A 21,208-nucleotide genomic window follows, 5' to 3' on the forward strand; every position below is an offset into this window, starting at 1 on the left:
AACCGCCTTTTGCTTTCTTGAGAGGTCCTACTTGATCCAGCCCCCAACAGGAAAAGGCCAAGCGGGAGGGATGCAGATGAGATTGTGAGTTGGTACATGAGCTTGTCTTGCGAACATTTGACAACCTTTGCATTTTCCGACGAGTTCTTCTGCGTCTTTCAAAGCGGTTGGCCAGTAGAATCCGGTGCGGAACACTTTGCCGACTAGTGTTCTTGAAGCAGCATGATTCCCATAGCATCCTGAGTGTATTTCGACTAAGATCTCTTTGCCTTCTTCAAACGAGACACGTTTTAGGAGTACTCCTGATAATGCGGCTCTTCTGTACAGCTTGTCCCCTACTAGGACGTAGTTCTTGCTTCTGCGAACAACTCGGGTAGCTTCTGCTTTATCTGCTGGCAACTTATTCTCTTTGATATAATCGATGAAAACCTAGGTCCATGAGGTGGTGATTACCAAAATCTGGGTGCCTTTTGCTGGGAGTTCAGGGGTTATCTCACCAGGTTGTTTGATAGAGGGAGCTGATAACTCCTCTATGAATACGCCAAGTGGGACCTTTGCCTTGTCCGATCCATGCTTGGCGAGGACATCTGCTGCAATATTAGAATCGCGCAGAACATGTAGAATTTCCAATCCTTGAAATTGTTTTTTGAGTTTTCGTATTTTAGCGCAGTAAGCGCCCATATTTTTTCTTTGGTGCAGTCCCAATCTTTATTGACTTGGTTGATGACTACTGCCAAATCGCCATATACGAGTAATCGCTTGATTCCAAGGGTAATTGCTATTCACAGTCTGTGGATGAGGCTTCGTATTCTACTTCATTGTTTGTAGCTTGCCATAGTATCTAAAGGACATACTTGAGTTGTTTTCTGTCTAGACAAATGAAGAGAATGCCTGCACTGGCTCCGCCTAGCTTGAGCGATCCATCAAAGTACATCTTCCAATGGTCAAGGATGGTATTTGGCATGGGTTGTTGAATCTCTATCCACTCGGCCACAAAATCAGCAAGGGCTTGAGATTTAATTGCCTTCCGTGGGGTGAAATCGATATTCAGAGCACCAAGTTCAACTGCCCACTTAGATATGCGCCATGTTGCGTCTTTATTGTGTAGGATGTCTTCGAGTGGGAAATCTATCACCACGGTAATCTTATGGCTTTGAAAATAGTGATGAAGCTTGCGTGAAGTGATCAGGAGGGCATAGAGTAGTTTTTGCACATGCGGGTACCGGATTTTTGATTCTGACAGTACCTCACTGATGTAGTATACGGGTCGTTGTACTTTATATGCGCGCCCTTCTTCTTCTCTTTCTACGGCTATCGCTGTGCTGATCACAGTAGAAGTTGCCGCAATGTACAATATCATGTCTTCGTATTTCTTTGGAGGTGTGAGAACGGGTGAGGTTGTGAGGTACGTCTTGAGTCTTTTGAAAGCTTCGTTGGCTTCTTCTGTCCATTCGAACTTGTCTATCTTCTTTAGTAGTTTAAAGAAAGGTAACCCTTTTTCGTTGAGTCTTGATATGAAGCGATTGAGGGCCGCCATGTAGCCTGTTAGATTCTGCACATCATTGATACTTCGAGGAGGGCCCATCTCTGTTATGGCTCGAATTTGCTTGGCGCTGGCTTCGATTCCACGATGACTGACCAAGAAACCTAGTAGTTGTCCTGAAGGAACTCCGAATACACACTTGCTTGGGTTCAATTTCCACCTCCACCTCTTCAGGTTTTCGAAGGTTTGCCTTAAGTCTTCAATTAGTGTGTCCGGGTTCTTTGTTTTTACTACTACGTCCACAAATGCTTCTATGTTTTCGCCAATCTGATCACCAAGACATGTTTGGATAGCTCTTTGGTACGTGGCACCAGCATTCTTGAGTCCAAATGACATGGTCTTGTAGCAGTAGGCGCCGAACGGAGTGATGAAAGATGTCTTACTTTGGTCTTATTCTTTAATGCAATCTAGTGATATCCTGAATAGCAATCAAGAAAGGATAATAGGGCAGATCCTGCTGTCGAATCAACTATCTGGTCAATGCGTGGTAGCCCGAATGGATCTTTCGGGCAGTGTTTGTTGAGATCTGTGTAGTCGACGCACATGCGCCACTCGTCTATGTTCTTCTTTTGTACTAGAACTGGGTTTGCTAGCCAATCTGGATGAAGGATTTCTCTGATGAATCCGGCTGCCATTAGCTTTGTGATTTCCTTTTTAATTGCTGCCTTCTTGTTGGGTGAGAATCGTCGTAGTCATTGCTTCACAGGCTTTGATCCTTCATTGACATTGATTCTATGCTCAACCAACTCTCTTGGGACACCTGGCATGTCGACCGGCTTCCAAGCAAAGATATATTTGTTGTCCCGAAGAAAGTTGGTGAGCGCGAGTTCCTATTTTGCCGAGAGGTGGGCGCTGATGGTTGCCGTTTTGGAGGGATCACCAGTGCCCAGGTCGATTTGCTTGACATCGGCTTCTTTTGGTGGTGTGAGGATGCTGGGCTTTTTAGCCGGTATCTCTAGTTCTTTTGGGCTTATTTCTGCGGCAATAGTGGCTACTTCTTTTCTACCATCGGCGGCTTGTGCCTTGGCTGCAATTTGAATTGCCTGAATGTCCCAGTCAAAAGTGTGCTGTAAATCACTTCGAAGGGAAAGGACACCGTTAGGCCCTAGCATCTTAAGCAATAGGTACGGGTAATACGGTATTGCCATGAATTTTGCTAGTGCTGGGCGCCCAAGGATTGCATGATATGATGAATCGAAGTCTGCAACTTTAAACTTGATGAACTCTGTTCGGTAGTTTGAGGGAGTGCCAAAAGTAACCGGTAGAGTGATTTGTCCAAGTGGCATAGCTGCCTTGCCAGGTACTATTCCATAAAAGGGGTGCTTGTTGGTGTAATCATCCTGTCGAGTTGTAGTCCCATCTTCCTTAGCGTCTCTGAAAAGATAATGTTGAGTCCGGCACCCCCATCGATTAGTACTTTAGTGACAGTCATGCCAGCGATAGTTAGATCTAGAACCAGTGGATAATGGCTCGCGTTCCCTACGCTAGTCCATTGGTCTTCTCTTGAAAATTGAATTGGATACTGTGACCAATTGAGATATCTTGGAGTAGCCGGTTCTGCTGCCATGATGGTTCGTAGAGCTAGCTTTTCTTGATGTTTACTTCTAGAATTTGGAGCTCCAGCGAAGATTACTGCTACTGTCCCCCTGGATTTTTGGAATTCCTTTCCTTCATGGTTGTCTTCATCTTTCTCTGATTGTCTTCCTTAGTGTTTACCTTATTATCCTTTCTCATGTATCGCACATTGAATGTGTAGCAATTTCCAGTGGTGTGATTTCCTTTAGGATACAAAATGCAACGCATATTTTCAATGTCATCATACCCTCTGGGTTTGGAAAACTTTCTTGATTTATCAGCCATCGCCACGGTGTTGTCTGGTCCACGTTTTCTTTCCTGATGTCTGAAGTTTCGATGATTTTGCTTGTCCAAGTTGTCTTGATTGTTTTTATCTGGGAACCTTTCTCGTGTCTTCTCCTCTGCAGTAATCATCTTTTCTACTGTTAGTCTGAATTCTTCATTGCTTCTCGGGTTTTCTTTGCAGAAGTCTTGAAATTGCCATCTAGCCATAATTTCGTGAGAGAAGGCTTCGATTACTTCTCGCTCGGTGATGTCATGTACTTGGGCACATAGTTCGCCAAATTGTCGATAGTAATTTCTAAGAGTTTCGCCTCCTTTCTGCTTAAGTCCTTTTAATTCTACATGGGTGATGGGGTGCGTGATGATACCCGTGAAATTTCCATAGAAAACTCTTTGCAAGTCTTCCCAATTTCTGATTGACCCTGGATTTAATTTGTCGAACCATTGGAGGGGCATGGTTTCTAGTGCCATGGGAAAAAATAAGGTCTTGATATCATCGTCTCCTCCGGCTAGTTCAATCGACTGAGAGTAAATTCTGAGCCACTGCTTTGGTTTGGTCTTGCCATCATATTTAGAGTGGTTGGACGGCTTGAACTTGTGAGGAAGTCATATTGAAGCAAATCTGTTTGCAAAACAGGGGAATCTATCGTGCGTTCTGCCTTCTTTGTATTCCGATTCGGCACCTCCTTCCTGCCAACTGTCGTCTTGGCGAGAGTAGTCCTGTGGGGATGTCTGAATAGGTGCTTCGCTTCTGATTTTCCTTGGTTGTTCGATTCGGTAATTTTGACTATGGTCCCTTCTACTTTCTCTGTTGTGACTTCCGCCTGGCCCAAGTCTCTCGAAAGCAGACTTCTTTTGGTTTTGATCTTCCTTCATATGAGATGTTGACCTGGCAGGTAGTCTTGAGCGGGCTCTTCTGTCGTGCGTCCTTAGGGCTGCTGATTGGAGGAGGTCTCGGAGCTATTCCTGTTTTTCACTGGGAAGTGATGTCGCTCCGAGTTCTTCTAGTGCTTCTCGGATTCTACTGTAGGGTGTATTCGCCGTGCGTCTTTCTTCGACTTCTTGTTCTGATTTTCTTCTGTCATACTCAGCCAGGTCTAACTCATATTTAATCCAAGCTTCCTTGTTCTGCCTAGCACGACATTGGCGTCCTTGTTTCAATTTGTTTCTTCTTTCTCTAGCTTGCCTCTGACTCTCGGTCTCACAATTGTGCCCCTGGATAAAGGGTGATATGTTGGACTCAGATTCGTCCGATGATCTGATGTCGGGTGCTTCTGGGGGAACCAGAGGTGATCGAGGATGGCGAACCATGAATACTTCTCGTGTGTGAATTATTCTGTTATTGGTGTTGGTTTCCACACTGTCGGAGTTGTTGATGATTTTAGTAGAGGCTTCAAGGTCATAGATCGAGTCTCCTTGGTAGGGTAGAATTGCTGTAGCCGTCATGCTGACTAGTTGGGTACCGCTGTCTTCAGGAACATAACCTGGCCAGTGGACAAAGCAGTCTTGAGATGTTACAGTTAGTACGAGGCCTTTCTGAGCTCCTTTTAGTGGCATTCTCAGCATCGGATCAAGGGATCCTTCGGGCCGTGCCTGATAAGATTTTGCCATGTTGTGGAGTCCGAACGGAAAGGGTTCTGACTTCTTGAAAAACTCTAAGTATACTCCGAGTTGTATTTTTGATAGGCCGAGGCCGCGTTCTGGAGCCCCGCCGAAAAAGAACTCGGTTTCCCAAAAGAACTCGGGTAAGACTCCATCTCGAATGCGGAGCCTGAGTTTGAGTCGGATGCGCAAAGCCACGAAATCTGAGTTGGATCGGACATCACGAGCTGCGCGAATCTTCCGGTGAGTTGATCTGTCGTAGTCGCCGAAATAAAGAGGTCTTCATGGTGATCCGAATCTTCAAGGAGACGGCTTTGGAGCTTGTCATCGTTGCCTGCCTCGCAGATCCATGAACCGAAGATGAAGGTCGATCCCGTCGAGAAGATCATGTTTGTCGAGGTCCGTCGAGCTCTCGGATGCAAATTCACCGAAAGCCTCTACCTGGCGCGCCAGCTGTCGATGTTTCACCACCGATAGCCTGCCACGGGGGTACCCGAGGCAGTTTGTTCGGGCTTCAGCGTATGCAGAACTCGACGGTAAATGCAAGAGACAGTCGATTTATCCTGTTCGGGCGCTCGACCGTGATCGAGTAATAGCCCTACGTCCAGTCGGCGTTAGCCTTGGAGTTGGATTGATCGTAAAGTGTTGTGTTGCTGTGTGTGTTGTTCTTTCCTCCAGGAACTCCGCCCTCCTTTATATAGTCAGAAGGCCAGAGTCTTAGTCGGTTTACAATGAGAGTTCCTAGTAGGATTACAGGATAATACTACTACTAAGATTATATGGGAAGAATCCTAGTTAGACTAGGTCTTTCCCCTTTCTTGTGAGGTATCCCGTGGGTCCTGTATCGATAGATGGGGAGCCATTGTCATCTTTAATTTTGATCTGTTTATTGGTTTTGCATAAATATATACTATTTCTTTAGAGAGCATGAAAACCTCGAGAAAGGCACTCATAATACTACAGTATTGTTCGGTGGGTATGTCGTCATGAAAGGGAAAGAAAAAGGCAGTGTGACAACTAAATATTCATTCAAATAGAATTTCGTGGGTCCATAGTGCGTGGTGGATGGTACCGCCGAGATGGTGTATTTTTATAAAAGAAAAGTCATAAAATTTAGATTTTAACTTTTAGTTTCTTTTACATTATTATGTTGTCAGTTGCTAAAAAAGTACATATCTTAAAGACTTTAAGTACAAATCTATTGATACAAGTTTTAATTATGTCCTAAACTTACATATAATTTGACTAATTGTTTATTCCAATTTTTGTATTTTTAAGCTTTTTCCTTCTCTTGTCAAACTACGCTTATCAATCCTACATAAAAGAGAGTAGGGAATATATTTCATAAGACATGCACATATTTAAAGAGTCAAGCATTTGTAAGTTTAAAGCAACATTTGGTCTCAGTGATATTTAAGTCGGTTATTCCGTCCAGGCTACAGATAAGACGTTTTGGGCAAGGTCTGACTAAAAATATTTTTAGTAATATTTTACAAACTTGATGCTCATATGCATAAATTTGTCAGAGTATTTTTATACAAGCACAAATTGTTTTTTTTTTTGCGAAAAAAGCACAAATTGGTTAAGATGTTTATTTATATCCTAACAGAAAATAGTGGTCGAAGCTACATTTTGGAGATTGTGTCGTTGTCCAAAACATCAATTAATTATTTGAAAGCTGAATGGAGTATATGTTTATGTCACTGGATTTATATATAAAGTATTTTCTTAGAGTTGAAATCAAGAATTAAAATCCAGTTTTATAGACCATGATGAGTCCAAAACATGCTTTATCTGATGAAAATATTGAGGGAGTATATATTCACAAATTGCAACTTTGCAAGCTTGAATGAAGAATGGCTACACCAAAATTATTTGCTAAAGCAAATCCTCAGAGAATCAACTTATACAAAGTTCAATATGAGAAAAAATGTAAATTATGTAAAGATGAACGCCACGGAACGAAAAGAGCGGAAAGGTACCGAATGACGGCTTTCTTGGTTTAGTCTCAGAATATATATGCTTGTTACTACAAATTTCATTTATTGCAAAATGATGTACACAAATAAAAGTCAATTAAAGAGGAAAACCAAATTCCAAAAGAGTGGGAAGGCACGAAAAAAATGTTTTTTTTTGGTAATGACTTATTTACGGCCAAATGTTTTCTAGGGAGACTGCACGGCCACCTCCCCAACTCACGTGCACGTCCACACACGTCCGTCTCTCTCTCTCTCTCTCTGTGGTGACCTTCGAGCTCCTCCCCGCGCCCGCGCCGTCACCCGCACCGGCTTGGGGTTCTGGTGGGTTCAGCGGCGGTGGGTTTAGCTCCTACGGCCGCGACGCTGGTGAGGTAGGCGGCTTCCTCCTCCTCCTCCTGGATCTACTAGTTAGGGTTCCAACGAACTCTCCTTCTCATCTTCCCTAACCCCCGCTTGCTTAGAAGGGAAGGTTTGGGGGAGGAAGGTCGACCAGGTAGTGGGGATGGCTGGCGAGAGGTTTAGGGGCCCTAGCGGCGGTAGGGGTGGTCAGGCCAAGTCAAGGCGGGGGAGCTCCGGCGAGTGGGGGGAGGGGGAGAAGGCGGCTGCCGCGGGCGCGCTAGGGCTTCGCCGGAGCTCTGTGGCCGTGGAGCTCTGGTGAAGCCCTAGCGCGCCCGTGGTGGCGGGAGGGGGCAGCGGCAGGGGCGAGGTTTGCCGGAGATAAAGAAGACACCGGGCGCGCGTGAGAGAGAGAGTGGGTAGGAGTGGCCGGCCATGCGGCTAGCCTAATGCATGGCCGGCCGTGCGTTAGATGTGTCCTTTTTTTTACTCTACTACTATTATGTTGAGCTACTTGGCAAGCAGCTGTTGGCAAGACAAAATTACTCGTACCACATTCAGGCATTCCAACTTAATGCATAGAATTAAAGATAAATCATAGTCAATATTTTAGATAATAATTGCCTTAAGACAGCTCAGAACATCAGTTATTTGTAATCGGAGGGAAGCAATAAATTCTACTGTAGTTCTCATCCATTTAAAGAATGCAATAAAAACGCAGGTGTATAGGTTATTCTTGATTAATTGTTGCTGAGAAAAAGCTGGTACCATCGCTTGACAGCACAGCGGTACACTACAGGGAGCTATCACAACGTAACGCACAACGCATTTTTACAAAGTTGATTATATTATTTTCGAAAAGCTGAGTTGATTATATTATAAACTGAAGACATGACCATACGTTCCCCGTAAGTCCGAAGTGACAACGGAGAGAACACGACAAGTGCAGAAATCACTACAGGCCCTGCTAGTGCTAGGGTTGCGATTCCACTGCGATGAGAAGATGGAGGCGGTAGCCTCCTATCAGGCTCAGCTTTTCTCCCGTCAGCCGATTGCTGTCGTGCAGGTCTTTCACGAGATGGAATGTAAGTGGAACGATTCCACTGCTGGCTGCTGCCTGCCTACCGTGGACGCCGAACGTGGAATGCCGCCGCAACGCAGCCGATAAACCAACCGGTGGACGGAACCATTGGAAGCTTTTTGCAACGCCGGCACGGCACCACCCGTCGTTGTACTTTGTATAAACCGCCGCCTTGGACGCCGCCCAGTCAGTGTTGGAATTGGTATCCTACCTGCACACACGTAGCCGGTTGCCTACTACTAGTAGCCTCCATGTAGAAGAAAAAAAAATTTGTCATGGATGAGGTCATCGAGCAAACGTCACTGGGACTGACGACAGCAGGTCAGCATCTCCAACATCATCAGCAACTCAGCAATCTCCCGGCCCGGCCGTCTTCTCAATCTCACGGAGATGCCAAATTGCTCGCCGCACTACTCAGCTCTTGGATCCGGCGATCGGCCGAGAGCAACCTCCATCACACGTCGGCAGATTTGATGGGGCCGGGCCTCTCGCCGCGTCAAGCTCCAATCAAGACGCGATGCTTTCTTCTTGCGTGCACTGCACAGGGGGTGCTAGCGAGGCCTAGGCTAGCGGCTAGCCCCGGACCCCGACCGGGGCCGCGAAAGATCGATCGAGTCGTGATCGTGAGGCATGCAAGCCACGGCCGACTAAATCGGCCGGTGGCTCCCCCACAGTCCTTGTACGTGAGGTCCTGAACCGTGGAAGAAGACCGGCCCCTACCGCTCTGTGTTTTGCGGCTGTAGCGTGCGATGCGTGGGGCGCGCGCCGACGATATTTTTCTCGGCGATCAAATTCGCGCGCGACGGCCGGTCACAGAAAGAAGGTTGTTGGCCATCGTCCGGTACGGTGGCGCATCCGCCGCGGCACATGCGGCCATGCGGGTGGGCACCGCCTAGTAGAGCGCGTGTCGGTGCTGTGGCTCCGGGACGGCGACGGTGATAACTCGTGGTCTCGTGGAGCGTGCATGTGTATACTAGACGTCTCGTGTGGCTAGATTTCCATCGTTTTCGTAATGCCATGCGTGGCAGATGACGGACCTCCGGGGCCGGGTATGCGTGTCGGGCTGATCCTCTCCCGGGCAAGGGTCTAACTGCGCGCTGACGTTCGCGGCACGACGGCGACCCGTCGTCACTCGTCACGGCCGGGTTGGAGGCTCAGGTGGCATGGGTAGGCACGGCGAGTGCTCTAGACGGAGAACACGGGCGGCGCCGGCAACGGCGGCAACCAACAAGTCCTGGTCGGCAGCCGACTGGAAACCTTGGGTTCGTTCTCCAGGCTGCCAAGATTAATCACGCGGCATTTTTCGAGCTGGATGAAGGTGATCCGGCGTGTCGACGTGTCGTTCTCTCGGTCGTTTTCGCTTGTGAAATTAAGCCACAGCTCAATTACGACTCCGACAAATCATAGTGGAGCCACCGGGATGCCTATAAAAAGAGCAGCAAACCGGAGCATGCTATGTCACCAGCACAAATTCGCCATTGCACGAGCTAAACCACAACAACTAGTAGCTAGTAAAAATTGCCAGCACACAGCACAATCCAGCTTCGTCCAGCCCCAAGAGCGAGCTTAATTAGCTCACGGTAACATAACATGGCCCCAGCCATTTCCAAGCCTCTCCTCAGCGATCTCGTGGCACAGATCGGGAAAGTCCCATTGAGCCACATCAGGCCTGTCGGAGACCGCCCGGACCTCGCCAATGTTCCGGCTCCGACTCCGGCAGGTGGAAGAACTCCCGCGCCACGCGCAGCATCCCCTCCACGACCGCCGCCGGGATGCCGTGGTTCGTCACCTGTCCACGTACGCTAACCAGTGTCAGCCTGGTTGTTAGTTTGTTCCATAAGGTTCGGTCACTTCGTCGTGGTCCGTTACGGTCAGTACGTACCATGAAGAAGCCGTCGGATTCGCAGGCCCTGCCGATGGCCTCCACCACCTTAGGGTGCTCCGGCCCGTTGAGCTTCTTGAGGTCGATGAGCGGGATCCCGGTGCCGGACTCGTTGTCGAAGGCCCCATTCGCTGGTCTGAAACTTAGCTGAAAACACTGTTCCGGCTAGGTTTGTTGTGAGAGAAAAATATTGTTCGGCTGGTTTGATGAACAGTAACTTGACCGTCGACAACGAGTCCGGCGCCGGGATCCCGCTCATCGACCTCAAGAAGCTCAACGGGCGGGAGCGCCCTAAGGTGGTGGAGGCCATCGGCAGGGCCTGCGAATCCGACGGCTTCTTCATGGTACGTGCTGACCGTAACGGACCACGACGAAGTGACGAACCTTATGGAACAAACTAACAACCAGGCTGACACTGGTTAGCGTACGTGGACAGGTGACGAACCACGGCATCCCGGCGGCGGTCGTGGAGGGGATGCTGCGCGTGGCGCGGGAGTTCTTCCACCTGCCGGAGTCGGAGCGGCTCAAGTGCTACTCCGACGACCCCAAGAAGGCGATCCGGCTGTCCACCAGCTTCAACGTGCGCACGGAGAAGGTGAGCAACTGGCGCGACTTCCTGCGCCTGCATTGCTACCCGCTCGAGAGCTTCGTCGACCAGTGGCCGTCAAACCCGTCGTACTTCAGGTGACCATCCATTCTCAATCCGTCTCTGAATTTGTGTTTTCTCGATCTGCAGTGCAGCTAGCTGACTTTACGGCTTTCTGTTTGTTCTCTGCACAATGGTGTCTTTGGTCCGTTCGTACCAAATCAACTAGATGACCTGTTAATTTGTCAAACTCAAACTTTTTCTTTTTTCTTTTCAACAAAAGGAAGGACTTGTCAAACTGAAACTTGAAATGAGTACATGTTCGACGTTGACCATTCCTGAAAGCATGAATGAAAAAGACAAACAATTGAACGACTATGACAGAAAGTCGACCTGTTGCTATTCCTTCACCAAAATATACAGCTCGACGCATGCAGCATGGCAAAATTGACAAGTCGTACGTGGTGGTTGCTTGACAGGGAAGTGGTGGGCACCTACGCGACGGAAGCGAGGGCGCTCGCTGGCGCTGAGGCTGCTGGAGGCCATATCGGAGAGCCTGGGCCTGGGGCGGAGCCACATGGTGGCGGCCATGGGGAGGCACGCGTAATGTTAGATAATCTTCTGTATCTCTTATGTGAGTGTACAGCAGGTGAAGGCGTCGTCGAAAAGGGCTCTTTGTTGTTGCACTGTAAAGCTGCAGGGGTAGACGCCGAGCGGCTCACTTGTCGCACTGTAGCCACAGCAGGGATAGGCACAAAGTCAGCCCTGCTGTCACATCTAGTAACTGTTGCAGCATGTTTATTGTACTAGGATTAGATGAATAGAATTGTATATATATAGTTTGTCACTGTAACTCAGTAAAGAGAGAGTTCAGATTACCATCTCCTATACATAGTTCTGGCCAACGCTGGTCTCTCTGCTGTGTGTGTATACTCTGTTCTCTCTTCCTTCTTCTATCTCTAGCCATACAAGCGCCGTCGCCGGACTAACCGCTGGCGATGACGGACGGTTCGGAGATGGACGACAGCAGTGGCACTGCTATGGCTACCCAGCCACGATAGGAGGTCGTTGTTCGCACGGTGCGGGAGGTCAGCGACACTAGTTGGTCGACGTTGACTCGCACCAACTATGAAGAGTGGTCAGTGACCATGAAGGTCAAGCTCAGAGCCCGACAGCTCTGGAATGCTATTGACAATGGCACCGACAATGAAGAAGATGACATATCAGTGTTGGAGGCTATCCTCGCTGCTGTACCGGCGGAGTACAGAGAGTCGTTGGGGGCAAAAAGCTCTGCTAAGGAGGCGTGGGAGGCTATTGCAGCAATGCGCGTCGGTTCCGACAGCGCAAAGAAGGTGATGACTCAGCTTCTGAAGCAGGAGTATGCCAACCTCAAGTTCAAAGATGGTGAATCGGTAGAGGACTTCTCCCTCCGCTTATAGACGCTCATCAACAAGCTGAAGAGCCACGGCGTCACCATCGACGAAGAGAATGCGGTCTCCAAGTACCTCCACTGTATGCCGACAAAGTACATCCAGATCGCTCTCTCCATAGAGACGATGCTGAACTTGTCCACCCTCACCATCGAGGATGTGATAGGCCGTCTGCGGGCGGTGGACGAGCGTCCTGGAGCAGGCAACAGCAACGAAGGACAGCGGTAAACTGCTGCTGACAGAGGAGGAGTGGGCTGCACGAAAGAACTCCGGGGTAGCCTCCTCCAGCCGCGGTGGCGATGGCAAGCGCCGCGGCAAGGCTTCTTTCGTGAAGAAGAAGCAGGTCCACCCAACGCCTGCCAGCGCTGCGAGAAGACGAGCCATTGGGCATAGGAGTGCCCAAATCATAAGCAGGAGAAGAAGGCTGAGGCTCATCTGGCGCAAGCTAATGATGATGATGAGGCCACTATCCTGATGGTGATGTTCTGTGTACTGCACGACGTCGAAGCTGAGGAGAAGGGAGAGGTTACGACGGTGGAAGGACCTAGAAAGGCCCTGAAGGCTGTCAACCTCGACGAACCGCACGCCCAAGTCCACCTCGGACGTGTGGGCGGCGAGTAGGAGCAGCGATGGTATTTGGACTCTGGTGCTAGCAACCACATTACGGGTTCCAAGGCAGCCTTCTCCGAGCTCGACAACGATGTTATCGGTACGGTGAAGTTTGGTGATGGCTCAAGGGTGGCTATCCGAGGACGCGACACCATCATCTTCAGGTGCCAGAACGGCGAGCACCGCGCGCTGATGGATGTATATTACATCCTGTAGCTGCGTTCAAGCATCATCAGCATTGGTCAGCTGGATGAGCGTAGTAGCGAGGTGCTGATCAAGGACAGAGTCCTTAGGATCAGGGACCGGGAGCAGCGACTTCTTGCCAAGGTGAAGTGGTCCCAAAACCGGTTGTACCTGCTCAACCTAAAGGTAGAGCAGCCGGTGTGCCTGGCGGCAAGGCACACCAAGGAATTGTAGTTGTGGCATACCCGGTTCGGACATCTCAGCTTCGACGCACTTGGTCGGCTAGAGAAGATGGTCCAAGGGCTACCCCACATCGAGCACGGAGACGAGCTGTGTGACAGCTGCCTGGCCAAGAAGCAGAGGAGGCTGCCGTTCCCAAAGGCCGCCAAGTATCGCGTGGAGAACGCTCTCAAGCTCGTCCACGGCGACCTCTGTGGGCCGATCACGCCAGCCACAAATGGTGGTCGGCGGTACTTCCTTCTGCTCGTGGATGATTGTAGTCGCTACATGTGGCTGCAACTCCTGACAAGCAAGGACGAAGGGGCAACGACGATCAAGAAGTTCAAGATGCACACGAAGGCCGAGAGCGGCAAGAAGCTCCGCGTGCTAAGGATTGATCGTGGCGACGAGTTCACTTCGGTGGAGTTCGCTGCATACTGCACGGATCAGGGTGCGGTACGACACCACACCACGCCATACTCGCTACAGTAGAATGGAGTGGTGGAGGGTTAGAACCATACAGTGGTCGGCATGGCTCGATCCATGATGAAGGCCAAAGGCATGTCGGCAAGGTTCTAGGGTAAAGCGGTGACCACGGCGGTGTTCATCCTCAACCGCATGCCCACCAAGGCCCTAACGGGCAAGACGCCATTCGAAGCTTATTATGGGCGCAAGCCGAGCGTGTCCTTCCTCCGGACATTCGGCTACATCGTCCACATCAGGAAGACGAAGCTGATCCTCACTAAGCTGGAGGACGGGAGCACACCGATAGTGTTCCTAGGCTACGCGGAGGGTACCAAGGCGTACCGGCTCTATAATCCACGCGGAGATAAAGTACTTGTCTCACGCGGCATCGTGTTCGACGAGAAGGCGGCTTGGGACTGAAATAGTCCGAGCATGGGGGAAGCTGGCGGCTTCACTAGCACCTTCGTCGTCGAGCACTTGGTCATCCACGGTGGTGGAGACACTGGGGAAGAGGTGCCGAGAACTCTAGGAGGGGTGCCGAGCACTCCAGCGACAGAGCCGAGCACTCTAGGAGGGACGTCGAGCACTCCAGGAGTAGTGTCGGGAGGTCCTACAGTGGTGGTGACCACTCTAGAACGGATGCCGAGCACTCTCATAGCGGAGCCAAGCAGTCTTGTAATGGTGCCGACCACTACAAGATGGGTGCCGAGCACGCCGTGAGGGGTGCAGACCACTTCAGGAGTGGTGATGAGCTGATCAGGAGTAGTGCTGAGCACCGCAACCGGGGTGCCGAGAACTCCAGGTGTTGTGCCGAGTACTCCAGTGGAACAAGAAACTCCATCGACGCCGATTGAGTTCGCCTCACCTCCAAGTGACATTACCGAGTTTGTGGATGCCTTCCATGATGGTGAGGAGGTGCGGTTTCGCAGGCTAGAATACATCGTCGGTGGCATAGGGCACTTAGGCCTAGCGAGTCGATTGCTCAATGACCCAGAGCTACTGCTCGTCAGTGTAGAGGAACCACCCACGTTTGCGCTGGCCGAGTGTGATGGAAACTGGCGACGGGTGATGCTGGAGGAGGTGAAGGCAATTGAGGAAAACGAGACATGGGAGCTCGTCGATCCACCTCTAGGATGTCGTCCGATCGGCTTGAAGTAGGTGTACAAGGTCAAGCGGGACGAGCTCGGTGCCATTGTCAAACACAACGCGCGCCTCGTCGCCTGAGGCTTTGTCTAGCGTGAGGGCATCGACTTGTAGGAAGTCTTTGCTCCAGTAGCGCGCATGGAGTCTGTCCGTTTGCTACTAGCCTTGGCAGCAGCAAAGGACTGGCTCGTCCATCACCTAGACGTAAAATCGGCCTTCCTCAATGGTGAGCTGGTGGAGACGGTCTTTGTCAGGTAACCTCCGGGTTTCGCCGTCAAGGGAGCGGAGCACAGGGTGCTCCGACTGCGCAAGGCTCTCTACGAGCTGTGGCAGGTCCCACGATCGTGGAATGCAAAGCTTGACTCCATGCCGGGCGAGCTTGGGTTCATGATGTGCGCAACCGAGCACGCGCTCTACACGCGGCGACGGGGGAAGGAGGAGCTCGTCGTCGGCATGTATGTGGACGACTTGATCATCACCGGTGCGCGTGCAGAGGACATCAACAGCTTCAAGCGTGAGATGGCGGCTTGTTTTCGAATGAGCGATCTTGGCGCAATCTCCTACTACCTCGGCATCGAGATGAGATAGGGGAAGGAGGAACTCAAGCTCGGTCAGAGCGTGTATGCCTCAAAGCTGTTGGAGCGGAGCGGCATGGCTAAGTGTAAGCCATGCGTGACTCCGATGGAGGAGCGGCTAAAGCTGACTAAAGACAGCACCGCGGCAAAGGTGGATGCAACACTCTACCGGAGCATCGTCGGCGGACTGCGCTACCTAGTCAAAACAAGGCCGGACATTGCGTTCATCGTGGGCTACGTCAGTCGCTTCATGAAGGATCCTTGAGAGGATCACTGGGCTGCGGTGAAGCGGCTGTTGCGCTACGTCAAGGGGACGGTAGATCAAGGGATCGTCTTCCCCAAGACAGGCGAAAGCAGGCTGCAACTCACTGTGTTCAGCGATGCAGACATGGCTAGGGACATCGACGGACGACGGAGCACCTCTGACGTGCTCGTCTTTCTCGGTTCGGCTCCAATTTCATGGCTGTCGCTGAAACATAAGGTGGTGGTGCTGTCTACGTACGAGGCAGAGTACGTAGCGGCAGCCACAACGGCGTGCCAAGTTGTGTGGCTGCGCCGGCTACTGGGTGAGCTGACCGGTGCGGAAGTTCACCCACCAGCACTGATGGTGGACAACCAGCCCACCATCGCCCTCACGAAGAATCCGGTTCTCCACGACCGGAGCAAACACATCGATGTGAAGTTCCACTTCCTCAGGGACTGTGTCGATGGAGGACAGATCGTCATCGAGTTCGTCGAAAATGGTCGGTAACTCGCGGACATCCTCACCAAGCCGCTCGACCGTCATCGACCCACGGAGCTGAAGAAGATGATCGGCATAGAGGGGGTTCAAGGGTAGCAGAAGGATTAGGAGAAGAATTGTTAGATAATCTTCTGCATCCCTTCTGTGAATGCACAGCAGGTGAAGACAGTGCCGAAAAGGGCTCCCTGTTGTTGCACTGTAGCAGATGAAGGGGTAGGCGGCGAACGGCTCACCTGACGCACTGTAGCAACAGCAGGGGCAGTCGCAAAGTCAGCCCTGCTGTCACATCTAGTAACTGTTGCAGCATGTTTACTGTACTAGGACTAGATTGATAGAGCTGTATATATAGTTTGCCACTGCAACTCAGTAAAGAGAGAGTTCATATTTGCCATCTCCTATACATAGCTTCGGCTAATGCTGATGTCTCTGCTGTGTGTATGCTCTGTTCTTCCTTCCTTCTTCTACCTCAACTATAGTATGTGGTCGGACAACGTCTCTCGTGCTCGACCGTGGTCGGCAAGACTAGTGAATGATGACTTATCTGAGCCGGTGATCCCACGGGCTTACGCGCAGCACATGGCGGTGAACTACTACCCGTAGCACGGATTCTATCATTTCTTGCAGTATTTCTCTAAACGTGGGGGTTCTGTAACGAAGATAGAGGATCGATTCATTAAAAAAAAAAGAAGGTGATAGATGGTCAAAATTCATTAGGAAAATTGTACTGAAGAGATTACATGCATAGGCTACACGTTTCCCCAGAAGGGAAACCATGATAATTTTGGCAAGTATCAAGATAGTAATTTTACTTTCTTTTCTATGATATATACGATGAACACAAGAAAATGGTTCTGCTTGAATCGAACCTGGCCGTATCAGTAGCACGACGCAGAGCCCCACCTGGGGCACCAAACAGATCTTCGATCTGAGCCATGGCGAGGCCGAAACGTCCTGTAGTGATTGAGGAACTGACCCTACTGAACTTATCTGCTCTTAGGCGTTAACTGGGATCAACAAATAATGATGACTAACGATTCACAGATGCAGCTGATACACTCAACATCCTTTGTATTATACTTCACTATTTCTTGCCTGGATAGCTGAAAGTTGGGGGTGGGGGGATGAAATCCACTAGCAACGGTCTTTCAAATTTAAGAAAATTTAAGGAAGTTAACATTGTACTTCTTTCATAAAAAAATAATAATTCATCAATTTGTTTTTTATTTCCTTTCCTGTACATTCTACAAATTTTGCTTTTATGATAAGTACATTCTATAATATATTGATACTGTCAAGGTCATTGTGCAGGTGTACATTTTTGGATACATGTGCGCACAATACTGATAATATTAAATTTTCGGTTTTCTCCTCACAAAAGGGAGGCACTGACATTAAGGTTGGTTCTACCACTATTCATGTGCCAAAATGTTGCAGGTATTGCACAGAACTGAACCTCTCTGTTCATGAACCCTTTGCCATCAACAGTTTTGCAATCATTTTTTATATGTTCCGTTTTTCTTCTATTTACTGAGTACTCAAATATTTATCAGTGTGCACCACCCAGCCGTAAGCCTGGGCAAAATACCTGATACCCATTACCCGTACCCGAATTATCCGAACCCGGACCCGAATTACCCGAACCCGAGGTACCCGATCCCAAATTCGGATAGCGATTTTGATTACCCGAAATTAGTTTGGGTAATTCGGGTAATATCCCCCGGTACCCAAACTACCCGAACTACCCAAAGATTTGTTTTTGTCTTTGTATTTATCATGTGTTGTTAGCTGAACCATTTAACTTATCACTTTATTAGAATATAATTCTCTCTATTTGAATGAGTGACTGTAATATATTATTCTCTACAAATTGCTATTGAAATTCTATACAAATTGCTGCTGAAATTATGTATAGATCGCTACTGAAATTTAGTGTAGTTTGTTGTTTTCTGTAAATTTGGGTATATCGGGTAATACCCGAACCCGAACCCGAATTATCGGGTACCCGAATTTGCGGGTAGTGTTTTTTCGGGGGTAATATTGGGTAGCAATTTTCATTACCCGAATTTTGAATTACCCGAATTACCCGACCCGAAAAAATTGGGTAACCCGAACGCCCAGGCTTACCCAGCCGTCCAGATGTTGTTGTTTGCTGAGGTTACCTTTTCCAAATCCTTTTACTGCCCGCGTTCTTCGGTGCCTAGAGGTGTCATTGACCTTATTAAGAAATCAGGCTCAGATGAGTGTAGCAGTGCTGTGCCAACTGTATATAAAGCCGGTTGGGCTGATGCAAGAGATCATTCAACCAATTCACACAATGGAGATGCAATTTCTGAAGTAAGATCCCAGAAGGTCGTTCACCAGACTGACAGGATAAACTGGCGATCTTTGCCAGTGCTCATTGATGTGTCCATAACGAGTGAGACATTGACATCTAAACAACCACCTTCAGATGAAACTCAAGAAGCTGGCAGAATGGACACTGCAGGTATAGTTCGTAAGTCTGTGCAACTGAACTGTCAACATGACGGTTTAGGTAATTCATCATGCTTACAAGAGCCTGAAGAGCAGCACTTCAGCCTGAAGAATCTAAACGCATATGCACTTCCCACAGCGCAATCACTGACCCCTGGTGATGGCACCTCTTCCTCCACAAGTGCCCCTGCAGCTGACAATGCTGGCACAGTTGCTGATTTCATGCAGTGGCACTGTCGACCTGAGGGTGAAGTTAATGTACAGGCGCAAGAACAATAAGAAAAGCAATTCAAAGTGAAGAATCTTGATACATATGCCCTTGCCACCACAGAAGCACAGACTCTTGGTGATGGCAACGGGATGCCTGCTCTCTGGTTGGATTCAGGTGCTGGGCACCATACTGTGGGCGATGCCAGTGTTCTATGCAACCTTCGGGATCCACCTGCTGGGACGGCAGTCAGAATGGCAGATGGCTTCCGACTCCCCGTCACTAAGATTGGGGATATACGGACGGATATTTTCCAAATTCCAGACGTGTACCTTGTGCCTGGTCTTGAAATGAATGTCATCAGTGTCCGTCAGTTTGCAAAATGCAAAATTTTCCCCACGTTCTATGAGAACCATGCAGATCTGTGCCGAGACGGAGAACAGGTCGGTGGAGCGATTGTTGACGACAATGCGTCCATCTATCGGCTGTACTACCTGGCAGCAGTCGGAAATGCTGGAGCTTCCACAAGCTAAATCCACTCCATATGTAGCACTCTTGGACCTGTTGTGGATCTTTGTACACAGGATTACATTTTTTGTGTTTTCTCATAGAAAAACTCGACTCATATTATAATTAGATAGCAATCATCTTTAGAGGAAGTGGGATATCATGTTTGTAGCGATACAATGCCTTGGCTTTTCATGGCTGGGAGTTTTCATGAATTCTTGGAGGGCTTTTGCCAGCAATACAATCGCCAGTGCAGTGCGACTATGCGCCTTACTATTGCATCTGATTTTTACCTCTGCATTCTCGATCTTGTAGCATCGTTTTTTCCATTTCTGTTAGTGTCTGTGTGTCAGTTTCATAAATCCAGGGTCCCTTATGAATCTGCTTCTCAGTAAAAGACTCGGCCCAGCAAACAAACGTTGCGAACAATGCGCAACTCATGAGCCGGCCCAAAAACCTAACGGCAGGTCAGAAGGACGATCCAGTCTCCGACTGGAAGGCCTAGCCAAAGGAGAACAACGCTCGCTTCCAACTTCGACCTGCCTCTCCGACCAGAAGGCCTGGCCAAGGAGGACCGACGCTCACCTCCGACTCCAGCCGTCTCTCCGACTGGAAGGCCTGGCCGGCTCGCCTCCAACTCCGGCGCTCGCTTCCGACTATGGTCCGCCTCTCCGACCGGAAGGCCTGGCCAAGGACGAACGGACTCCGGCCTGCCTCTCCGACCGGAAGGCCTAGCCAAGGAGGAACGGACTTCGGCCCGTCTCCCCGACTGGAAGGCCTGGCCGAGAAGGAACGACGCTCGCCTCCGACTCGCTTCTCCTGACCGGAAGTACATCGAACCTCTGCTTACAGCTCTTCTCCGACCGGGAGGCCAGAGCCGACTGGGGAATAACCGACCGAGGACGCCCGCTCAGTAAAGAACCAGAAAACGGACAGAGCAAGTAAGGCAGGACGCTCCAGTCAACCGCAATATCAGGGACCGTACCCTGCAAACCTGCAGGACAGTACTGTCAGGCCACGTTAGAAGGATGCACCGTAACCTTCCAAACATGTCAGAACACCAACTAGTGTTATAGGCGCCGATATTTATCCTATAGTATGGTAGGCGCTGACGTCAGCCGTACCAGAAGATCACGATGGAGCCTATCATATGCATCAGGACATCAACAGTGTTATGAGCACCGACAAACCGCCTTGTACCCGACGACGTGGGCAACAAGACTAGGAAACACACACTCTCTTCCTCTCACACTCTCTCTTGTAAAGCCATCCCCTTCATCTATAAAAGGGGATGCGCTCTCTCTAATAACAGGACGATTCACACACGATCGGTACAGACGATTCGACCACCAGGATCAGACGAACGATTCCAACAGAGCACACACTCAAATACTTAGCGCACGTAGGAGCTCCCGTCTCTCTCGGCCCTTCGGTCCAGAGTTCGACCGGACCTATTGCACCCCCATCTTACTCCCTCAACCCCATAACAAACTTTGAGCACCTAGACTCAGGAATAAAGTCTCTGCCCGACTCAGACTGGACGTAGGGCACGTTGTCTGAAACAGTATAAACCCTATGTCATTGAGTGCTAGGCCATATCCGATCGCAACATACGGCAAAACTACAAAGTATAAACCCTATGTCATTGAGTGCTAGGCCACATCCGATCACAACGTACGGCAAAACTGCAAATATTTATGTGTTGGTCACTTTCTGCACCGACAGTTGGCGCCGTACGTGGGGAGGACGCCGTACGTTCACGCTTTTGGTCATCGGATGGCCCACCTTT

General features: G+C 49.5%; 1 pseudogene; it reads left to right on the forward strand.

Moving 5' to 3' along the window:
* Positions 1-10,486: 10,486 nt before the first annotated feature.
* Positions 10,487-11,605, forward strand: LOC136496042 (protein DMR6-LIKE OXYGENASE 1-like; annotated as a pseudogene).
* The last annotated feature ends 9,603 nt before the right edge of the window (positions 11,606-21,208 follow it).

The sequence above is a fragment of the Miscanthus floridulus genome, chromosome 12 (genome assembly GCF_019320115.1).
Source record: "Miscanthus floridulus cultivar M001 chromosome 12, ASM1932011v1, whole genome shotgun sequence".
In the NCBI taxonomy this organism is placed as follows: Eukaryota; Viridiplantae; Streptophyta; class Magnoliopsida; order Poales; family Poaceae; genus Miscanthus; species Miscanthus floridulus.